Source organism: Eumetopias jubatus, unplaced genomic scaffold (assembly GCF_037043125.1).
Source record: "Eumetopias jubatus isolate StellerSeaLion01/CBP00866 unplaced genomic scaffold, mEumJub1_p1.0 scaffold_17, whole genome shotgun sequence".
Taxonomy (NCBI): domain Eukaryota; kingdom Metazoa; phylum Chordata; class Mammalia; order Carnivora; family Otariidae; genus Eumetopias; species Eumetopias jubatus.
The window spans coordinates 68349938-68371867 of NW_028274823.1; the positions used below are offsets into that span (position 1 = coordinate 68349938).

Genomic DNA, 21930 nt, shown 5'->3' on the forward strand with positions numbered 1-21930 from the left:
TTGATTTTTATTTTCTTTATGAATAATGATGTTCAGCATCTTTCTGTGTGTTCATTTGCTATCCATACTGTTACACAGCTATTATAGAATGTCTAAATTAAAAAAATAATAACAACCCCCACCCCCCAGAATTGGCACACAAAGTTCTGGAAAAGATGCAGAGCCACGGGGACTTTGATACATTGCTTATGGCATAGCCATTCCAGAAAATGGTTTGGCAATTTCTTGTGAAGTTAAACATAGACTTTTCATACAATGTGGCAGTCTTACTCCTCGGTATTTACCCGAGAAAAATGAACACTTATGTTTACATGAAAACATGTACAAAAATATTTAAGCAGAATTATTTATAATTGCCCCGAACTAGAAACAACCCAAACTTCCTTTAACAGGTAAATGGCTAAACCAACTACAGTAAATTCATACAATGGAATATTACTCAGCATTAAACAGGGACAAACAACATGAATGAATTTCAGATGCATTCTGCTAAGTGAAACAAGCTATCTCAAAAAATGACATACAATATAATTTTCTGGAAAAGGTAAAATAATAGAAATCAAATCAGTGGCTTCTGGGAGTTAGACATGAGAGGCAGCACAAGGGAATTTGGGGAGTGATGGAATTGTCTGTTCTGCTTGTGATCATGGTTACATGAACCTAGGCATATATTAAAACTCATAATACTGTATATTCCTCAAAAATAGATGAATTTTAATGTATGCAAATTATAAACAAACAAATAAATAAATGTTGAAAAAGTTTGTCTTTACCAAGCAGGAAGAAGTGGTCCCCACCCAGATTAGCTCCTTAATTACAGATATTCACACCTTATCTAGACTTAACAAACATTCTATCTTGAAATGCTGATTTAGTGCCTTGAAAAGATGGGGCCCAAAGTAAGGTCTTCTATAGTCATCCTACTTCTTTTTCATGAATGGAGAACTGGTGAGAAATCTCATTACTACCAAAAAAAAAAAAAAAGCTCCATTTTAGCTTTGTGCAGTGGCAGTATCGTGGCCACTGAGGTTTATCCGAGGTGCGATTATTGCTAATTGAAACAAAAGTTTTATTCTTTTAAAACAAAATTCATATCACATGTTTGATTTGTTTTCTTTTTAGTACCAGCTGTGGGGCTTGGTGAGCCAGAGATGACTAGGTAAGTCCACAATGCAAAGTGAGGTGGCACCCCTCTTCATCACACCCTTCTCCCTGTTCAAGTACCTACTTGTGTCTACTGAGTCTTCTGAAGGTTGGAAGGGGTGCTGACTGGAGGGAAGGATGGGTGCCAGCACAAGTGGAGTTGGAGGAGATGACAGAGCCACTGAAATCAAATTCATTATCAGATTAGAAAAATCTGGTTCCATGAGATTCAGCAATAGGGCCTGAGGGTAGGAAAGGAGCAGTGGGTCAGAGTACAAAGTAGTGACTGAAACCTACCTCAATGGGGAGGATACAGAAAGAGCCATCTTTAGGCCCAAGTAACTGTGTTTGTTCCTCTACCAGCACCTAAGTGTCACACAGAGGAGAGAGCCTTGCCCCTCTAGGTTCACAAACTGCAAAGCTGTGCATCATTAAGAAATTTAGAGTGATTGAGCCAGGCTAACAAAGTGACTGGAGACAGAGACAGAGAAATACTAAGAAGAACTTTAGAGGGACCTAACAAGAGGTGGAAATTCCTCCAACATTGGAACTGAGATGACACTGAGGGACCGCCCCCCTTTCCTTCCTACCTCCATGGTTCCAAACACAGAAATGCTGGATAAAAATATCACCAAAAATTATAATGAAATGCAATCAAAAAGAAAAACATTAGATGTTAAAAATAAAAGGAAACAAGAAAACAGGATAGTAATCACATGAACTAGTGTCATGACAACTGACCAATAGGGTATTGTTCTCAAATCTAATCCTAATGGCCAGGAAAATGGATATTAGTACCCAGGCAAGGACCAGAAGGGTAGCCCTGGAACTGATTCTTGCACAAATCTCAAAACTAGGATACCTCAAGGGTTGAACCCTCTGTAAAATTGAGTCTGGAAGTGGCAAGAATCTTTTCGTTAGTCTGGAACTTCAGGTAAAAATGAAAATTGGGGGACAAAATTAAAATAAGGTAGAAATAAAAAACTAGGAAATAATGTCAAGGAAGTTGGATGACCTTTCTAGAGAGCTTGAGAGTCAGTCAGTGTCACAGTTAAGAACATGTACTGTAAAGACAGACTTCCTATGTTCAAATCCCAGCTCTACCATTTATTAGCTGTGTGATCTTGGACAAGTTACTTCCCTCAATTTTCTCATCTGTAAAATGTAGATAATAATAGTACCTACTTCATCAATATTAACTTATTAATATTTTACCTCCAAAATGTTTAGTATATTGATTCAAAAAAATCTTTTGGAAAAAAAATTGGGATTTGAAGGGAATTTTCTTAATCTGATTAAGGTTGCTTAGCATTTTCTTTAAAGTCAAGAACAGAATAAGAATGCCAAACCCACAACTATATGGTTAATTAATCTTTGACAAAGCAGGAAAGAATATTCAATGGAAAGAAAACAGTCTTTTCAACAAATGGCCTTGGGAAAACCTTACAGCAACATGCAAAAGAATGAAACTAGACCACTTTCTTACACTGTACACAAAAATAAATTCAAAATGGATTAAAGACCTAAATGTGAAACAAGAAACCATTAAAATCTTAGAGGAGAACACTGGCAGTAACTTCTTTGACAGATCTAGCAACTTCTTATTAGATATGTTGCCAGAGGCAAGGGAAACAAAAGCAAAAATAAACTATTGGGACTTCATTAAAATAAAAACCTTCTTCACAGCCAAGGAAACAATCAACAAAACTAAAAGGCAACCTATGGAATGGGAGAAGGTATTTGCAAATGACATATCTGATAAAGGGTTAGTATCCAAAATCTATAAAGAACTTATACAACTCAATACCCAAAAAACAATCCAATTAAGAAATGGGCAGAAGATATGTATAGACATTTTTTCCAAAGAAGACATACAAATGGCCAACATGCATAAAAAGATGCTCAACATAACTCATCATTAGGGAAATGCAAATGAAAACTACAATAAGATATCACCTCACACCTGTCAGAATGGCTAAAATCAGCAGCAAAAGAAACAACAATGTTGGCAAGGATGTGGAGAAAAGGGACCCCTCTTACACTGCTGGTGGGAATGCAAACCGGTACAGCCAATCTGGAAAGCAGTACAGTATGGAGGTTCCTCAAAAAGTTACAAATAGGGGCACCTGGGTGGCTCAGTTGGTTAAGCACCTGCCTTCGGCTCAGGTCATGATCCCAGGGTCCTGGGATTGAGCCCCAAGTTGGGCTCTCTGCTCGGCGGAGACCTGCTTCTCTCTCTCCCTCTGCCTGCCGCTCTGCCTATCTGTGCTCTCTCTCTATCTCTCTGTCAAACAAATAAGTAAAATCTTAAAAAAAAAGTTACAAATAGAACTACCTTATGATCTAACAATTGCACTAATAGGTATTTACCCAGAGAATACAAAAATTCTAACTCAAAGGGATACATGAACCCCAATATTTATAGCAGCATTATCTACAATAGCCAAGTTATGGAAAGAACCCAAATGTCCATCAACTGATGAATACATAAAGAAGATGTGGTATAGAATATTACTCAGCCACAAAAATGAATGAAATCTTGCCATTGGTAATAACATGGATGGAGCTAGAGGGTATTATGCTAAGCAAAATAAGTCAGTCAGAGAAAGACAAATACCATATGATTTCACTCATAAATGGAATTTAAGAAACAAAACAAATGATCATGGGGGAAAAAGAGAAGCAAACCAAGAAACAGACTCTTAACTATAGAGAACAAACTGAACATTACCAGAGGGAAGGTGGGTGGAGGGATGGGTTAAATAGGTGATGGGGATTAAGGAGGGCACTTGTGATGAGCACTGGGTGTTGTATGTAAGTATCAAATCACTAAATTGCACCTGAAACTAATATTACACTTATGTTAACTAGCTCAAATTTAAATAAAAACTTAAAACATTTTTAAAAGAATGTCAATTATTACTGCATTTCTTTCTTTCTTTTCTTTTCTTTCTCTTTTTCTTTCTTTTTTCTTTGGCTTCAGGAGTAGAATTTAGTGATTCATCACTTACATATAACACCCAGTGATTACTGCATATTTTCAGTGTTGTACTTTACTGTCATAGTTAGCTAAGAAAAAAGAAATAGCATAAAAATTCCAAGTGAATTTACAAACACAGATAATAAGAGTTCATCAAAGTTGCCATATATGAGATCAAGATGGAAGAATTAGTTCAGTTCCTATACATCACTTAAGACAATTACAAAAATGTAATAATAATAAAAACAATCATAATTGAAACCACAACAAAAGCTTGACATACCTCCGAATAAATCTAACAAGATGTGCAAGACCATTATGGAAGATATTATAAAATATTATTGCAGAACATCAGAAGACTCAAGTAAATAGAAAGATCATGGTCAATAAATGAGGATATCAGTATCATAAATGTTATCTCCTCACGAATAATTTATGTATTTTAAATCCCAATTATATCCCAGCCTCTTTTTTCCACATTTTCTCTCTTGCTATGTCCTTTTCCTCCCTCTTTATAAAAAGCTTGCCTTAGAAAATAATCTGTTGATATTTGCTGACACCCTAATCAATAATATCCTTCTCTCCACAGGAATTTATTTTTCAGCATAATAATTCATCAGGTACTCATAAGCTATATATCTACTAAAGGAACTTCACATATCAGGAACTGAAAATGTGAGTTATTGGAGACTGTCAGTGACCTTGGAATACCTTTCTGTGGATATTCTTCTCTGCTTCTGTATAAAGCTAGATAAGTAAAAACAGAAAAAAACAAAAACAAAAGTGAACAAAAAAAACCACCTCACACTACCCTTTTCTTTTGTGTTGCTTGACAAACAGGGTGAGTTTCTAAATATTTCTGTTCTTTTGGTAAAATTTTCATTTCATTCAGGCTGGCGATAAGCAAAAAAGGATGAAAATCTTTTAATTTCTGTCTGTCACCGTGTGTCTATACATCTGCTTTGTCACTGTATGTTCACACACATATACACAAAGTATTGGCCTTGTGGGACGATGGAGACATTCCGGAATGACTGTGCTCGGAGTTCGGGATCTGGTCACAATCTGAGCTCTACAGCTGATTGGAAGTCTCAGTTCCCATATCTACAAAACTAAAATAATGGAACAGCTTCTGAATTGCAAATAGGATTGATTTTACAGTCCTACTTTGAGTGATTGGTAGTGGCTGCCTAGGGTACTGACTTGAGGCAGCTGAGATGAATCTTGATGCATTGGGAGAGTGTTTTGTGATAAATTAGCCATAAGCATGGGATAGAAGAATGAAGGTCCTCATGCTAGAATCTTGCCATCCCTGGACCACAAAATTACTAAGGTCTTTTCAATTTTTGTATCACATCAGGCTATGATTGATTCTTTACTTGCTGAAGGTGTGAAGCATCTGCTCTTCAAGTAAGCCAGCCACCTACTGTAACCTATTAGAAGGTTGTTGACATGTACTGAATGTATTATTGCTTGTTCCTTTCTTAAAGAATTTGAAGAATCATAAATAATTATTAAAAGCTAAAAAGAGAATTCACAAAAATGAAGGGAAATGAGAGTAAAATATAAAAGAGAGAATTCGCATAAGAGCCAACTATTGAGGTTTGATTTTAATCTCTCTAACTTTATTCTCTATTGTTTTCTCTTTCTATTTCATGTCCATAGACTGTAGCAAAATATAAAGGAGTCACACTGGCCTCATAGTAATATGTGAAGCCTGGACATTTTTCAAGTTTTCACATGAAAATGGTAAAATCTTGAGATTTGTTGAGGATTCTGTATGATGGGGGAAATGCTTTAGCTGGCTTACTGAGTCACACTTAAGAAGAGCAATCAGAATGATTGTTCTATTTAAAATTCATCAGCAGTAATGATCACTTGCGTCATCCTGCAAAGATGAGACATGGGTCTCATGTGGAGGCATTCAAACCTCATTACTGTCTACAGTGCCCTTAGATGCAAGTTACTCAATGCATAGTAAATGGATCAGCACAGCCAAGTTAGGCCAAATAGTCACATGCTCTAAAACTATACAGAGTTTTATAACTGGAATGACATTTTCCTTCCTATATTTTGCATTGAGAATACTATGCAAAAATGATGATATTGGCATGCTTGTAATAGATATATTCTTGGTCCTCCTCAAGTATTCAGTTATCATCAGGGCATACATGTACAGAAACTACCTGTGACTAGGGAAAGAAGATAAGAGACAACAGCACTCAGATCCCATGTGGGGCCAGGACTACTGGGTTCAAGTAGGGTATTGGACTAGACCAATTTCCTGTCAGAGAAGAAAACCTCATAATTCATGAACCATTGGATAGAGTACTCAGAAAAGTCTTGCCTCAGTAGTGGAGAATAATTAGACCTAGACAAAATACTGTTCAGGTGTTGCCTAATAAATATTAAAAACAATGGCAGAAAGAATCAAACTATTTCCAAATAATTTAACTCTGTCCCAGAACAAAACCCAAGAATAGTTACAGAAATACAAAACTATCCAGCACTCAACGAGATAAAACACACAATATCTTGCATCTAATCAAAAATTGCCAGGCTATGAACATTGGGATAAACCCCAATGTTCATAGCAGCAACGTCTGCAATAGCCAAACTGTGGAAAGAGTGGAGATTCCCTTCAGCAGACGAATGGATAAAGAAGATGTGGTCCATATATACAATGGAATATTGCTCAGCCATCAGAAAGGATGAATACCCAACTTTTACAACCAACATGGATGGGACTGGAGGACATTATGCTAAGGGAAATAAGTCAAGCAGACAAAGTCAATTATCATATGGTTTCACTTATTTGTGGAACATAAAGAATAGCATGGAGGACATTAGGAGAAGGAAGGGAAAAATGAAGGGGGGCGGAAATCGGAGGGGGAGACAAACCATGAGAGACTATGGACTCCAAGAAATAAACTGGGGGTTTTGTGGGGGAGGGGGTGGAGATAAAAGTTAGCCAGGTGATTGGTATTAAGGAGGCATGTATTGCATGGAGCACTGGGTGTTATATGAAAACAATGAATCATGGAACACTACAACAAAAACTAATGATGTACTGTATGGTGACATAACATAATAAAATAAAATTAAATTAAAAAAATAATAATAAAAGAAATTTTAAAAACAAAACAAACAAACAAAAATGTCAGGCATGCAAGCAATTAGGAAAATGCAACCTATAATGAGGAGAAAAATGGATCAGCCAAAACTGACCAGAACTGACAGAGATGTTAAAATTAGCTGACAAAAACATTGGAAAATTATACTGTATTTTTATGTTCAAAAAACTAAAGGAGAAGTTGAACATGCTAATATAAAGATAAAGATATTTTTAAAAAGACCTGTATAAACTTCAGAGACAAAAATCAAAAAATAAATCCTGGAAATAAAACCTGGATGAAAAAGACATTAATGGGATTAATGGCAGATGAAATATTGTCAAAATTTAGTGAACATGAGGACATCAATTGATACTATCCGAAATGAAACAGAGAGACTTCCAGAGAAGACAACAGAGTAGAAGGACCATAAGCTTACCTCATCTTATGGGATACAACTAGATAACACTCACAGCAGTGTAAATAACCCAAAACATGACCTGAAGACTGGCAGAACGAACTCCAGAACAAAATATAGAGAAGAGGCCACCTCAAAGAGGGTTGGAAGAGAAGAGATATCGTGGGAAGTTAAATCCCGTGGGTCTGGCCACCGAATAGAGGGAGCTGCAGTTGCAGAAAGGGAGAGAGACTATCACACAGAGGAGCCTGCACAGGGAAAAATGAATCCCCATAGCATTTGGCTTTGAAAACCAGAGGGGCTAAATTTAACGAGTTCTTATCCAGCAAGACTTAAAACCTAGAACTTTAAAAATCAGTGGGCTTGGCTCTGGGAGAACCAGGAAGACAATAAGAAATTGAGTCCCTGCCCTTAAAGAGACAGCACAACAAACAGCCTGGAGAGATACAGAATAGAAGCAATTGTTTGAAAAATGCCTGGGGCATACAGGAGGGAAAATTACTTACTAATCTCAAAGTTTGCTGAAAGACTTCTCTAGGCACAAAGGAGCTGGCAGGTATCATTTCCCTCCCTTACCCCCCAAGATAAATACAGAGACTTGTGGGCACCAGCCCTGGTGCCAGCATTCACTACCTAACTTGCTTACACTGTGCCCTGCCCCCTCCAGCTGGGCATGCCTTGGTCTCAGTGCTGCAGGACCCAGAAGATCAGTATAAAACTTGCCAAACCTTACAAATACCTCGTCTCCTGACTCCATGCTTTGTAGGGCCTTGGTCTCAGTGCTGGCTGGTCACCTTCTGCAGAAAACACAAGTACCTTGCTAAAACTGCATCATGCCTCACCCACACATGTTTTACAGAGTGGCGCAGGCCAACCCTAGTCACTGTCCCCTATGGAAGAGAACCAGTGCCACCTTGCCACCTTGTTAAAAGCATGCATCCCAACCAGACTTTCAAGAACAAGAGGCATAGTTGACTTTCCTGACCACAGAAGCAGACACAGAGAGTTAGACAAAATGAGAAGACAGAGGAATATGTCTCAAATGAAAGAACAGGACAAAAATCACAGCAAGAGACCTAAGCCAAATGAAGATAAGTAATATGCTTGATAGAAAATTTGAGGTAATGATTGTAAAAATACCCACTAGACTTGAGAAAAGAGTGAGCACATCAATGAGATCCTTAACACAGAGAGAAAAAAGAACCAGTCAGAGATGAAGAACACAATAAATGAAATTTAAAAATACAGTAGGTGGAATAAATGGCAGGCTAGAAGAAGCAGAACAAATCAGTGACCTAGAGGACAGAGTAATAGAAAGTAATCAATCTGAGCAGGTTAGAGAAAAAGAATTATGGAAAATGAGAGTAAACTTAGGGGACTCAGTGACTCCATCAAGTGTAATAATAACACTCTCATTATAGGGATTGCAGAAGATGGAAAGAGAGAAAGAGGGGTAGAAAATTTATTTGAAGAAATAATAGCTGAAACATTGCCTAATCTGGGGGAAAGAAACAGATATCCAGATCTAGGAGGCACAGAGATTCCCCCAGCAAAATCAACTTAGGAGATCCACATCAAGGGATATCATAATTAAAATGGCAAAAGCCATTATAAAGAGACAATTTAAAAGCAGCAAGGGAAAAGAAAACAGTTACATATGAGGGGAAACCCTATAAAGCTAGCTACAAAAACTTTTTTCTTTTTTTTAATAATTTTTTATTGTTATGTTAATCACCATACATTACATCATTAGTTTTTGATGTAGTGTTCCATGATTAATTGTTTGTGCATAACACCCAGTGCTCCACGCAGAATGTGCCCTCTTTAATACCCATCACAAGGCTAACCCATCCCCCCGCCCATCCACCCCTCTAGAACCCTCAGTTTGTTTTTCAGAGTCCATTGTCTTTCATGGTTCATCTCCCCCTCCAACATACTCCCCTTCATTCTTCCCCTCCTGCTATCTTCTTCTTTTTTTTTTCTTAAAATATATTGCATTATTTGTTTCAGAAGTACAGATCCGAGATTCATCAGTCTTGTACAATTCATAGTGCTCACCATAGCACATACCCTCCCCAATGGCTATCACCCAGCCACCCCATCCCTCCCAACCCCCACCACTCCAGCAACCCTCAGTTTGTTTCCTGAAATTAAGAATTCCTCATATCGGTGAGGTCAAAAGATACATGTCTTTCTCTGATTGACTTATTTCACTCAGCATAACACCCTCCAGTTCCATCCACGTCGTTGCAAATGGCAAGATCTCATTCCTTTTGATGGCTGCATAATATTCCATTGTGTATATATACCACCTCTTCTTTATCCATTCATCTGTCGATGGACATCTTGGCTCTTTTCACAGTTTGGCTATTGTGGACATTGCTGCTATAAACATTGGGGTGCACATACCCCTTCAGATCCCTACATTTGTATCTTTGGGATAAATACCCAGTAGTGCAATTGCTGGATCGTATCGTAGCTCTATTTTCAACTGCTTGAGAAACCTCCATACTGTTTTCCAGAGTGGCTGCACCAGCTTGCATTCCCACCAAAAGTGTAGGAGGGTTCCCCTTTCTCTGCATCCCTGCCAATGTCTGTCGTTTCCTGACTTGTTAATTCTAGCCATTCTGACGGGTGTGAGGTCGTATCTCATTGAGGTTTTGATTTGGATTTCCCTGATGCCGAGCGATGTGGAGCACTTTTTCATGTGTCTGTTGGCCATTTGGATGTCTTCTTTGGAAAAATGTCTGTTCATGTGTTCGGCCCATTTCTTGATTGGATTATTTGTTCTTTGGATGTTGAGTTTGATAAGTTTTTTATAGATTTTGGATACTAGCCCTTTATCTGATATGTCATTTGCAAATATTTTCTCCCATTCTGTCGGTTCTCTTTGGTTTTGTGAACTGTTTATTTTGCTGTGCAAAAGCTTTTGATCTTGATGAAATCCCAAGAGTTCATTTTTGCCCTTGCTTCCCTTGCCTTTGGCGATGTTTCTAGGAAGAAGTTGCTGCGGCTGAGGATGAAGAGGTTGCTGCCTCTAGGATTTTGATGGACTCCTCTCCCACATTTAGGTCTTTCAACCATTTGGAGTCTATTTTTGTGTGTGGTGTAAGGAAATGGTCCCGTTTCATTCTTCGGCATGTGGCTGTCCAATTTTCCCAACACTATTTGTTGAAGAGACTGTCTTTTTTCCATTGGACATTCCTTCCTGCTTTGTCAAAGATGAGCTGACCATAGAGTTGAGGGTCCATTTCTGGGCTCTCGATTCTGTTCCATTGATCTATGTGTCTGTTTTTGTGCCAGTACCATACTGTCTTGATGATGACAGCTTTGTAATAGAGCTGGAAGTCCGGAATTGTGATGCCGCCAGCTTTGCTTTCCTTTTCAAGATTCCTCTGGCTATTCGGGGTCTCTTCGAGTTCCATACAAATTTAGGATTATTTGTTCCATTTCTTTGAAAAAGGTGGATGGTATTTTGATGAGGATAGCATTGAATGTGTAGATTGCTCTAGGTAGCACTGACATCTTCACAATGTTTGTTCTTCCAATCCATGAGCATGGAACGTTTTTCCATTTCTTTGTGTCTTCTTCAATTTCTTTCATGAGGATTTTATAGATTTCTGAGTACAGATCCTTTGCCTCTTTGGTTAAATTTATTCCTAAGTATCTTATGGTTTTGGGTGCAATTGTAAATGAGATCGACTCCTTGATTTGTCTCTCTTCTGTCTTGTTGTTGGTGTATAGGAAGGCCACTGATTTCTGTGCACTGATTTTATAGCCTGCTACTTGACTGAATTCCTGTATGAGTTCTAGCAGTTTTGGGGTGGAGTCTTTTGGGTTTTCCACATACAGTATCATATCATATCATCTGCAAAGAGTGAGAGTTTGACTTCCTCTTTGCCGATTTGGATGCCTTTGATTTCTTTTTGTTGTCTGATTGCTGTGGCTAGGACTTCTAATACTATGTTGAATAGCAGTGGTGAGAGTGGACATCCCTGCTGCGTTCCTGACCTTAGGGGAAAAGCTCTCAGCTTTTCCCCATTGAGAATGATATTCGCTGTAGGTTTTTCATAGATGGCTTTTATGATATTGAGGTATGTGCCCTCTATCCCTATACTCTGTAGTGTTTTGACCAAGAAAGGATGCTGTACTTTGTCAACTGCTTTTTCTACATCTACTGAGAGGATCATATGATTCTTGTTCTTTCTTTTGTTAATGTATTGTATCACGTTGATTTATTTGCGGATGTTGAACCACCCCTGCAACCCAGGGATAAATCCGACTTAGTCATGGTGAATAATCCTTTTAATGTACTGTTGGATCCTATTGGCTAGTATTTTGGTGAGAATTTTTGCATCCATGTTCATCAAGGATATTGGTCTGTAGTTCTCCTTTTTGATGGGGTCTTTGTCCAGTTTTGGGATCAAGGAAATGGTGGCCTCATAAAATGAGTTTGGAAGTTTTCCTTCCATTTCTATTTTTTGGAACAGTTTCAGGAGAATAGGTATTAATTCTTCTTTAAATGTCTGATAGAATTCCCCTGGGAAGCCATCTGGCCCCAGGCTTTTGTTTGGTGGGAGATTTTTGATGACTGCTTCAATTTCCTTAGTGGTTATAGGTCTGTTCAGGTTTCTTCCTGGTTCAGTTTTGGGAATTGATACATCTCTAGGAATGCATCCATTTCTTCCAGGTTATGTAATTTGCTGGCATAGAGTTGCTCATAATATGTTCTTATAATTGTTTGTATTTCTTTGGTGTTGGTTGTGATCTCTCCTCTTTCATTCATGATTTTGTTGATTTGGGTCATTTCTCTTTTCTTTTTGATCAGTCTGGCCAGGGGTTTATCCATCTTGTTAATTCTTTCAAAGAATCAGCTCCGAGTTTCGTGGATCTGTTCTACTGTTCTTTTGGTTTCTATTTCATTGATTTCTGCTCTGATCTTTATTATTTCTCTTCTCCTGCTGGGTTTAGGCTTTATTTGCTGTTCTTTCTCTAGCTCCATTAGGTGTAGGGTTAGGTTGTGTATTTGAGACCTTTCTTGTTTCTTGAGAAAGGTTTGTATTGCTATATACTTTCCTCTCAGGACTGCCTTTGCTGTATCCCAAAGATTTTGAACAGTTTGTTTTCATTTTCATTGGTTTCCATGAATTTTTTTAATTCTTCTTTAATTTCCTGGTTGACCCATTCATTCTTTAGTAAGATGCTCTTTGGCCTACATGTATTTGAGTTCTTTCCGACTTTCCTGATTGAGTTCTAGTTTCAAAGCATTGTGTTGTGAAAATATGCAGGGAATAATCCCAATCTTTTGGTACAAGTTGAGTCCTGATTTGTGACCTAGGATGTGATCAATTGTGGAGAATATTCCATGGGCACTAGAGAAGAGTGTGTATTCTGTTGCTTTAGGATGGAATGTTCTGAATATATCTGTGAAGTCCATTTGGTCCAGTGTTTCATTTAAAGTCTTTATTTCCTTGTTATTCTTTTGCTTGGATGATCTGTCCATTTCAGTTAGGGGGGTGTTAAAGTCCCCCACTATTATTGTATTGTTATCAATGTGTTTCTTTGCTTTTGTTTTTAATTGCCTTATATAATTGGCTGCTCCCACATTAGGGGCATAGATATTTACAATTGTTAGATCTTCTTGTTGGATAGACCCTTTAAGTAGGATATAGTGTCCTTCTTCATCTCTTATTACAGTCTTTGTTTTTAAAATCTAATTTGTCTGATATAAAGATTGCCACCCCAGCTTTCTTTTGGTGTCCATTAGCATGGTAAATGGTTTTCCACCCCCTCACTTTCAATCTGGGAGTGTCTTTGGGTCTAAAATGAGTCTCTTGCAGACAGCATATCGATGGGTCTTGTTTTTTAATCCAATCTGATAGCCTGTGTCTTTTGATTGGGGCATTTAGCCCATTTACATTCAGGGTAACTATTGAAAGGTATGAATTTAGTGCCATTGTATTGCCTGTAAGGTGACTGTTACTGCATATTGTCTCTGTTCCTTTCTGATCTATGCTGCTTTTAGGCTCTCTTTTTGCTTAGAGGACCTCTTTCAATATTTCTTGTAGGGCTGGTTGTGTGTTTGCAAATTCCTTTTGTTTTTGTTTGTCCTGGAAGCTTTTTATCTCTCCTTCTATTTTCAATGATAGCCTAGCTGGATATAGTATTCTTGGCTGCATTTTTTTCTCATTTAGTGCTCTGAAGATATCATGCCAGTCCTTTCTGGCCTGCCAGGTCTCTGTGGATAGGTCTGTTGCCAATCTAATGTTTGTACCATTGTAGGTTACATATCTCTTCTCCCGAGCTGCTTTCAGGATTTTCTCTTTGTCTCTGAGACTCATAAGTTTTACTATTAGATTTCGGGGTGTTGACGTATTTTTATTGATTTTGAGAGGGGTTCTCTGTGCCTCCTGGATTTTGATGCCTGTTTCCTTCCCCACATTAGGGAAGTCCTCTGCTATTATTTGCTCCAATATAACTTCTGCCCCTCTCTCTTTTTCTTCTTCTGGGATCCCAATTATTCTAATGTTGTTTCGTCTCATTGTATCGCTTATCTCTCGAATTCTGCCCTCGTGATCCTATAGTTGTTTCTCTCTCTTTTTTCAGCCTCTTTATTTTCCATCATTTGGTCTTCTATATCGCTGATTCTTTCTTCTGCCTCATTTATCCTAGCAGTTAGTGCCCCCATTTTTGATTGCACCTCATCAATAGCCTTTTTGATTTCAACTTGGTTAGATTTTAGTTCTTTTATTTCTCCAGAAAGGGTTTTCTAATAACTTCCACACTTTTTTCAAGCCCAGCTAGTATCTTTAAAGTCATGAATCTGAACTCTAGGTCCGACATCGTACTAATGTCCGTATCGAGTAGGTCCCTGGCAGACGGTACTACCTCTTGTTCTTTTTGCTGAGGTGATTTTTTTCATCTTGTCATTCGGCCAGTGGAGAATAGATGAATGAGAGAACAGAATGCTAATAGGTTAACAACATCTCCAGCAAATATACTCTATACAAATCAGAAAAGACCTGAAACCAGGGGACAAGAAAGGGAAAGAAAGAAGAGAAAAAAAGAGGAACAAGAAAAAGATAAAAACAAACAAGAACAGAACAAAACAAAAAATAAAACAGAATATGATCAAGTATGATCAGGCTAGTGCATAGATCAGTGCCACACACTAGCTTTTGGGCATATTTTGGTCTGTTAGAAGAAAGTGCCTGCTAAAATTTTAAAGGAAGAAAGACTTATATATGTACAAAATAAGGGTTGATACAATGAAGGGATGGCAGATTACTGTGAAGATGAAAATTTTAAAGGATTTTATAGAAGGAATTGATAGATAAGTAGTTGTTTTTAAAAAGAAAGAAGAAGATTTAAAAAGAAAAAGAAAAAAGAAAAAAAAGGGAGAGAATGTGATCAGGCAGGAGAGTAGAACAAAGCCATACACTAGTGATTTAGGGTATATTTTGATCTGTTAGAAGAAATTATATCTCAAAATTTTAAAGAGAGAACAACTTATATATATATATATATGCCAAAAATAAGGGTAACTACTATGAAGGGATAAAAATATGACTCTAAAAATGAAAAATAAAAATTTTTTTTTAAAAAAAGGGATTGATAAGATGTTGTTTGAAAAAGGGGAAAAGAAAAATTCAAAAAAAAAAAACAGTAAAAAAATTATCTTTGAAAACTAAGGAATTATGGTAAAAAAGCCATGAATTCTATGTGCAGTATTCCCCTAGCGCTGGAGTTCTCCCATTCTCGTTGATCGGTAAACTTGGTCTTGGCTTGCTGGCTGCTAGTGCTGATCTTCTGGGGGAGAGGCCTGTTGCTATGGTTCCCAAATGTCTTTGCCGGAGGCTGAATTGCCCCGCCCTTGTGTGTCTGGGCTAAGCAAGCTGCTCCGGTTTGCTCTCAGGAGCTTTTGTTCCCTGCAAGCTCTCCCGTACAGCTTTGGAGGACCAGGGTGAAAATGGTGGCCTCCCAATCTCCGCCCGGAGGAGCTGAGAACTCGGGGCCCCGCTCCTCAGTGTGCCCCCAGAGAAAAGCAGTCACTCCCGTGTCCCTGGTCTCCGGCCGCACTCCGTGCTCACCCGGCCTGTGACCAAGCGTTTCTATCTCTGGCACCCGACCCCATGTGGAGTCTCCAAACACAGCAGATCCCTGCGGTGCGCTTCCGCGCCACTCCTCCTGGGGGAGGAAGGGGAGTCTCCCCGGCTCTGCTGCTTGTTGGGTCCCTGCTGGAGGAGCAGTAGCCCGACTGGGCCGCAGATCACAGTTTATGACCACCCCGAGCTGAGAGCCCACGCCTCGGCTCCGTCTCTGCAGCCGGCTTCCCCACTCCAATACTTGGGAACTCTGCCGCACTCAGGCACCCCCGGTCTTTCTGTGACCCTGAGGGTCCTGAGACCACACTGTCCCGCGAGGGTTCCATCCCCCGCTTAGCCACTGGAGCGATGCCCCTCAGTGGAGCCGACTTCTAAAGGGTCTGATTTTGTGCTCCCCAGCTCTATCACTTGCCAGAAGTGGCCGACGGAGCCCCCCTCCCCCGCTGTCTATCCTCCCGAATATCACCTCGGATTCACTTCTCTGTACGTCCTACCTTCCAGAAAGTGGTTGCTTTTCTGTTCAGAGTGTTCTCTTCTTATGTTCGATCTCCTGTTGAGTTCATAGGTGTTCAGAATGGTTTGATCCCTATTCAGCTGAATTCCTGAGACCAGATGAAATCCAGGTCTCCTACTCCTCCGCCACCTTGCTCTGCCCCCTACAGAAACTTTTTTCTATAGAAACTTTGCGGGTCAGAAGGAAGGGCATGATATATTCAAAGTGCTGAATAAATAAATAAACAAGGAAACAATGGTTTGAATTACACACTGGACCAGATGGACTTAATAGATATGTTCAGAACACTCCATCTTAAAACACAGAATATGCAACTTTTCAAGTGCATATGGAACATTCCCCAGAATAGACCACAAAACAAGTCTCAACAATTTCAAAATGATCAAAGTTATACCATGTATCTTTTTTGACCACAGCACAATGAAACTAGAAGTCTTCCACAGAAAAAATGTGGAAAGAACACAAATCCATGGAGGTTAAATAATATGCCACTAAATAATGAATGGGTCAACCAAGAAATCAAAGAGGAAATAAAAAAGTACACAGAGACAAAATGAAAACACAGTGACTCAAAATCTTTGGGATTTGGCAAAGGCAGTTTTTAGAGAGAAGTTTATAGCAATAGAGGCCTACCTCAAGAAGCAAGAAAAATGTCACATACACAAACTAACCTTATACCTAAAGGAGCTAGACAAAGAAGAACAAACAAAACTCAAATCCAGCAGAAGCTTGGAAATAATAAAGATTAGAGCAGAAATAAATGATAAGGAGATTTAAAAAACAATTGAACAGATCAATGAAACCCAGAGATGGTTCTTTGACAAGATCAACAGGATTGATAAACCTCTAGGCCGACTCATCAAAGAGAGAGAGAGACAGACAGAAAGAGACAGAGAGAAAGCACTCAAATAAACAAAATCAGAAATGAAAGAGAAATAACTGACACCACAGAAATACAAAGGATTGTAATAGAATATGAAAAATTATATGCCAACAAGTTGGACAACTTAGAAAAAATGTATAAATTCTTAGAAACATATAAATAACCAAAACTGAAACAGTAAGAAATAAAAACTTGAACAGACTGATTACCAGCAATGAAATTGAATGAAATTGAATCAATAATCAAAATACTCCCAACAAACAAAAGTCCAGGACAGATGGCTTCACAGGTGAATTCTACCAAACATATAAAGGAGTCCTAATACTTATTCTTCTCAAACTATTCCAAAAGAAGAGGATGGAAAATGTACAAATTCATTCTGAGGCCAGTATCACCCTGATACCAAAACCACATAAAGACACCACAAAAAAAGAGAACAGGCTATTATCTCTGATGAACATATATGCAAAAATCCTCAACAAAATATTAGCAAACTAAATCCAACAGTACATTTAAAATATCATTCACTCTGATCAAGTGGGATTTATTCCTGGGATGCAAGGGTGGTGCAATATTTGCAAATCAATCAACGTGATACATCACATCAATAAAAGAAAGGATAAAAGCCATATGATCATTTCAATAGATGCAGAAAAAGCATTTGACAAAGTACAACATCCATTCATGATAAAAACCCTCAACAAGGAAATGGGAACCCTCCTACACTGTTGGTGGGAATGCAAGCTGGTGCAGCCACTCTGGAAAACAGTATGGAGGTTCTTCAAAAAGCTGAAAATAGAGCTACGATACGATCCAGCAATTGCACTACTGGGTATTTACCCCAAAGATACAAATGTAGGGATCCAAAGGGGTATGTGTACCCCGATGTTTATAGCAGCAATGTCCACAATAGCCAAACTGTGGAAAGAGCCAAAATGTCCATCAATAAATGAATGGATAAAGAAGATGTGAGAGATATATATATACACACACACACACACACACACACACAATGGAATATTATGCAGCCATCAAAAGGAATGAGATCTTGCCATTTGCAACGACGTGGATGGAACTGGAGGGTGTTATGCTGAGTGAAATAAGTCAATCAGAGAAAGACATGTGTCATATGACCTCACTGATATGAGGAATTCTTAATCTCAGGAAACAAACTGAGGGTTGCTGGATTGGGGGTGGGTGGGAGGGATGGGGTGGCTGGGTGATAGACATTGGGGAGGGTATGTGCTATGGTGAGCACTGTGAATTGTGCAAGACTGTTGAATCACAGATCTGTACCTCTGAAACAAATAATTTAATATATGTTAAGAAAAAAAAAAAGAAGAAGATAGCAGGAGGGGAACAATGAAGGGGGGAAACTGGAGGGGGAGATGAACTATGAGAGACGATGGACTCTGAAGAACAAACTGAGGGTTCTAGAGGGGAGGGGGGTGGGAGGATGGTTTATCCTGGTGATGAGTATTAAAGAGGGCACATTCTGTGTGGAGCACTGGGTGTTATGCACAAACAATGAATCATGGAACACTACACCAAAAACTAATGATGTAATGTATGGTGATTAACATAACATAATTAAAAAAAACCCTTAACAAAGTAGGCTTAGAGAGAACATACCTCAACATAATGAAGACTTTATATGAAAAACCCATGGCAAACATCATACTCAGTAGGAAAGAGTTGAAAGCTTTTCCCCTAAGATCGGGAACAAGACAAGGATGTCTACTCTCACCAATTTTATTCAACATATCACTGGAAGTCCTAGCCACAGCAATCAGACAAGAGAAAAGAATAAAAGGCATCCAAATCAATAAGGAAGAAGTAAACCTTTCACTATTTGCCAGTGATATGATACTATATAGAAACCCAAAACACATCATCAAAAAACTACTAGAACTGATTAAAGAATTCAGTAAGGTCACAGGATATAAAATCAATGTACAGAAAACTGTTGCATTTCTTTACATCAATAGTGATGCAACAGAAAGAGGAATTAGAAAATAATCCCATTTACAATTGCACTAAAAAGAATGAAATACATAAGAATATACTTAATCAAAGAAGTGAAAGACCAGTACTCTGAAAACTATAAAACACTGATGAAAGAAGACAACACCAAGAAATGGAAAGACATTCCATGCTCATGGATTGGAAAAAATATATATAAAAATGTCTATACTACACAAAGCAATCTACAGATCTAATGCAATCCCCATCAAAATACTAACAGCATTTTTCACAGAATTAAAACAATCCTAAAATTTGTATGGAACCACCAAAGGCCCAGAATAGCCAAAGCAATCTTGAAAAAGAAAAATAAAACTGGATGTATCATAATTCCAGACTTCAAGTTATATTACAAATCTGTAGTAATCAAAATAGTATAGAACTAGCACAAGAATAGACACATAGATCGATAGAACAGAATAGAATGTCCAGTAATTAACATTTGTCCAAATAAAAAATTGTCCAACAAACAATGTCCAATAAACAATTATATGGTCAATTAGTCTTCAACAAAACAGGAAAGAATATCCAATGGGAAAAAGACGGTTTCTTCAACAAATAGTGTTGGGAAAACTGGAAAACAATATGCAGAACAATGAAACTGGACCTCTATTTTACAGCCACACACAAAAATAAACTCAAAATGGATTAAAGACCCAAATGTGAGACCTGAAACCAGAAAAATCCTAGAAAAATCACAGGCAATAATTTTTCTGACATTGGCCATAACAACATCTTTCTAGATATGTCTCCTGACGCAAGGGAAACAAAAGCAAGAATAAACTATTGGGACCACATCAAAATAAAAGCTTCTACATAGCATAGCAAACAGACAACAAAATGAAAAATCAACCTATAGAATGGAAGAAGATATTTGCAAATGACATATCAGATAAAGGGTTAGTATCCAAAATATATAAAGAATGTGTACAACTGGGGCACCTGGGTGGCTCAGTCTGGTAAGTGTCTGCTGTCAGCTCAAGCCCCACACCGATGTGGAGTACACAGACTCCCTCCACTCAGCAGGGAGTCTGCTTCTCCCTCTCCCTCTGTGCCTCCCCACAGCTTGTGCTCTCTCTTTCAAATAAATAGATAAAATCTTTAAAAAAAGGAATTTGTACAACTCAACACCCCAAAAATAAATAATCCCATTAAAAATGGGCAGAAGACATGAACAGACATTTCTCCAAAGAATATATCCAGATGGCCAAAGACACATGAAAAGATGCTCAACATCACTCATCATCAGGGAAATGCAAATCAAAACTACAATGAGGTATCACCTCACACCAGTCAGAATGGTAAAATCAAAAACAAGAACAGTGTTGGCGAGGATGTGGAGAAAAAGGAAACCTTGTGCTGGTGGGAATTTAAACTGGTGCAGCCACTCTGGAAAACAATATGGAGATTCCTCAAAAAGTTAAAAGTGGAACTCCCCTATGATCTGATAACCACACTACTGAGTTTTTACCCAAAGAACACAAAAACACTAATCCAAAGGGATACAAGTATCCCTGTGTTTACTGCAGCATTATTTACAAGAGCCAAATTATGGAAGCAGCCCAACTGTCCATTGATAGATGAATGGATGAGAAGATATGACATATACATACAATGGAATATTATTCATCCATAAAAAAGAATGAAATCTTGCCATTTGCAACAACATGGTTGGGTCTAGAAGTATAATTCTAGGTGAAATAATCCAGTCAGAGAAAGACATATTTCACTCACAAGTGGAATTTAAGAAAACAAATGAATAAAGTATAAAAAGAAGGAGACAAACCACAAAACAAATTCTTAACTACAGAGAACAAATAGATAGTAAATAGAGGTGATGGGGGGGGAATGGGTGAATAGGTGAAGGGGTTTAAGAGTATACTTATCTTGATGAGCACTAAGTAATATATGGAATTGTTGAATCACTATATTGTGCACTTGAAATGAATGTAACACGGTATTTTAACTACACTGGAATTAAATAAAAAGGAAACAGAAAAGGATAATGAAACACAGGAAAAAATACTAAAAAGTAAAAAAGGACATAAAAATCAGTAAACTGTGGTACAATTTCTTTTTTTTTAATATGAATATCACCTAATTTTTTTTAAAGATTTTATTTATTTATTTGACAGAGAGACAGAGTGAGAGAGGGAACATGTGCAGGGGGAGTGGGAGAGGGAGAAGCAGACTTCCCGCAGAGTAGGGAGCCCGATGCAGGACTCGATCCCAGGACCCTGGAGTCATGATCTGAGCCAAAGGCAGACGCTTAATGACAGAGCCACCCAGGCTCCCTGTGGTACAATTTCAAGGGACCTAATGTATGTCATTAAGGAAGGTGAGAACCAAAAAGATAGTTGAAGACATGGTGGCCAAAAATTCTTAATTGTATGAAAACTGTAAACTTTCAGGAAGCTCAAAAACTCAAGAATAAGAAATGTAAAGAATACTACACCAAGGTACACGTTGCCCAAAACTAGGGAAAATGAGAAAATTTTATAAGCAGCCAGAGAAAAATGTTAAATTATGTACAGAGGAACAAAGGTAAGGACAACAGCAGATTTCTTGTCAAAAACAATGTAAATGGAAACACAGGGGATCAACAATTAATAACAGAAGAAATAATTACAGCTAATAAGCTAACAAAGGAGACAAAACCGCATTTTAAAAAAAATTTATCCAAAAGAAGGCAGGAAAAGGGGAACAAAGATCATGTAGAGAAATCAAATAGGTGGTTGATTTAAATCTTGCC

General features: G+C 38.1%; 1 non-coding gene across 1 annotated transcript; it reads left to right on the forward strand.

Annotated features, from left to right (window-relative positions):
* The first annotated feature begins 994 nt into the window (after positions 1-994).
* On the forward strand, positions 995-1138 carry LOC114224782 (U4 spliceosomal RNA). The gene has a single exon (XR_003612455.1). It is a non-coding gene; the product is annotated as a U4 spliceosomal RNA (small nuclear RNA).
* The last annotated feature ends 20792 nt before the right edge of the window (positions 1139-21930 follow it).